This window comes from Aplysia californica, unplaced genomic scaffold (assembly GCF_000002075.1).
Source record: "Aplysia californica isolate F4 #8 unplaced genomic scaffold, AplCal3.0 scaffold01231, whole genome shotgun sequence".
In the NCBI taxonomy this organism is placed as follows: domain Eukaryota; kingdom Metazoa; phylum Mollusca; class Gastropoda; order Aplysiida; family Aplysiidae; genus Aplysia; species Aplysia californica.
The window spans coordinates 137,111-139,682 of NW_004798501.1; the positions used below are offsets into that span (position 1 = coordinate 137,111).

General features: G+C 42.5%; 1 protein-coding gene across 2 annotated transcripts in view; it reads left to right on the top strand.

Moving 5' to 3' along the window:
- LOC101861173 (DNA polymerase delta subunit 3) overlaps positions 1 to 2,572 on the top strand; it is a 21,225-nt gene that overhangs the window by 13,262 nt on the left and 5,391 nt on the right. The window lies entirely within an intron of this gene.

The following is a 2,572-nucleotide window of genomic DNA, read 5'->3' on the forward strand; positions in this document are numbered from 1 at the left end:
GATGAGGATGATTTATCAAGTGGTGATGAAGAATCTAATTCTGGTAAGTGGGAACTTAGATCTGGTTGTTGTTTCGATACAAACATGTTTGATGTCCACAGGCCTGGATCTCGTAAGTTAGGGTTACTCTCTGTTGAATTTCTGCTTTGTTGATTCAAATTTATAGGAAAGGTGAATAGAAATTATGTTTTTATTGTTTACAAATCCATATATCTAGATCTGCATCAGAATAGGCCTAGACCTAGACCTTGATCCAGATCTAAATCATAGATCTAGATCTACCAAAACACTGTACTGTAGGACTGTAGGTAGATCTGATCTAAGATCTAGATCTAGTCTAGTTCTAGATCTAGTGTCTAGATCTAGCACTAAACTTAAGTTTCTTTGTCTTCAGATGTTATACTCTATCTATTTAAATTAATTATTGGTTTGTATATTCATTTATCTTGTTTTGTTGATATAAAATAGTCGAGCAGTCTCTTGTAAATCGGAGACTGTCGTTGCTCATCAATGATTCGATAACACGACACAACAGCAATAAAAACACTTCGCAATACATAGAAATCTAGATCTAGATATCTAGCTAACCGTACATGGTGAAACAGTTTCATTAATTTCTCTTTTTGTTTGGTTGTAATTCAATTTTAAAATGCACGCCGTCTTTGTTTTCAACAAGTAAGCTATAACTTATAACATAGATTCTATATTCATCACGTCAAGTGAAATTCACATTCAACTCTTCAAGTCAAGTAATTTTTAAAAATATTATTTATCACCTCAGATATCACTACAGACAGCACTGTGCGTGTGGAGGAGGAAGAGTTTCAGTTAGTGACGAGTAATCTCTCTGAGTCGATCGTCCCTTTGGACCGTGATGATGTATCACAGACATGTTCAGCTGGCCAGTCTGAGGAACAATCTACGAACATTCTTTGCTCATGTGCATCTGGTGCTCCTTGCCACTTCAACTTTTCAAGTGAGGATATAGAACACTGCAGAAACCAGTATGCTCAACTGACCACCTCCGAACTAGACATTGCTTTGCTGGCCAAGATTGAAAGTGGCATTCACTTAGACAGCGAAACAAGAAAGTCGAGAAAAGGTCAGCAAACAAAACGGAAGTGTTTCGCACAGATTATTACCATCGTGGTGTTAAAGTGTGTAGGGAATTCTTTAAATATCTTCACTGTGTTGGTCAGGACAGGTTGACAGCTTTGATCAAGCATTATAAAGTAAGTGGTGTTGAGCCTAGGACTCATGGAAATTCGAAAAGGCTACCCAAGAACGCGTTGTCTTACACGGATACTAGGGCTGTGGTGGATTTCATTCTGAACTTTGCTGAAGTCCATGCAATTCATCTTCCTGGACGCACACCCAAGCATTGGGTTTCTGATGTACAGCTCCTCCCCTCTGACTGCACTAAGACGACCGTGTACAACCAGTACAAAGCTGCTGTCGCTGCTAAATCTGAAAGTGAAGGGCAGCATTACAGGATTGTGGAACTTCGTACATTTCAGCGACTGTGGCAGAAGTTACTTCCGTTTGTTCGCACAATGCCTCCTTCCAGTGATCTTTGCTGGACGTGCCAACAAGGAACCTATCGCATTGGTTCTTCTGCAAACAGGGATGAGGACAAAATGAGGGTCCTGCAAGAATTAGAGATGCACCTCTCGAAAGGGCCTACTACAAGCAAGTCTGCGAGGAAGTGAAACGGAATTTGCCAGCTGACCTACCCCTGGGAAATCACCCTGCTTGTTCATTTGAGGGTACGCACCATGTGTCTTTCGACTTCGCACAGCAGATGCACTACCCACAAGATCCCCAGCAACCAGGCCCTATATATTTCAAGACACCTAGAAAGTGTGGTTTATTTGGGATCAACAGCGAAGCTTGTGGCATTCAGGTCAATTATCTTGTCGACGAAGCCCACAGCACTGGCAAAGGAGCCAACGTCGTTATTTCGTATCTCCACGACTACCTGGAAAATCACAGCCTTGGGGAAACGAATCTGCATCTTCACGCAGACAACTGTGCAGGGCAAAACAAAAACAATCAGATGATGTGGTACATTCTGTGGAGGTGCCTGACAGGTCGGAATCATGTCATTCGTCTCAGCTTCTTGATAACTGGACATACTAAATTCAGCCCTGACGGAGGTTTTGGCCTCATCAAGCGGAAATTCAGGAGAACAAAAGTTGACTGTCTGCAGGATATTCTTGACGTAGTCAACTCGTCATCCCAGATGAATGTTGGGAAGCTGATTGGAACTGAAAATGGACCGACAGAGGTCCCAACGTACGACTGGACTACGTATCTGACACAGTTTTTTTTAAAAATCAAGGGGATCAAATCATTCCACCACTTTCGCATGGACAGGACTGGATCTGTGAAGGTGAAAACCAATATCGACGCCGAAGAACAGAGTTATGACATCGTGAAGAAAATGCCTGAACAGAACACCATGCCAGAGATCATTCCAAAGACAGGTCTCAGTGCTCAGAGGCAGGCCTACCTTCACAAAGAAATACGCCCCTTCGTTGCAGCAGACAGGCGTGACATCGTCACCCCTTTC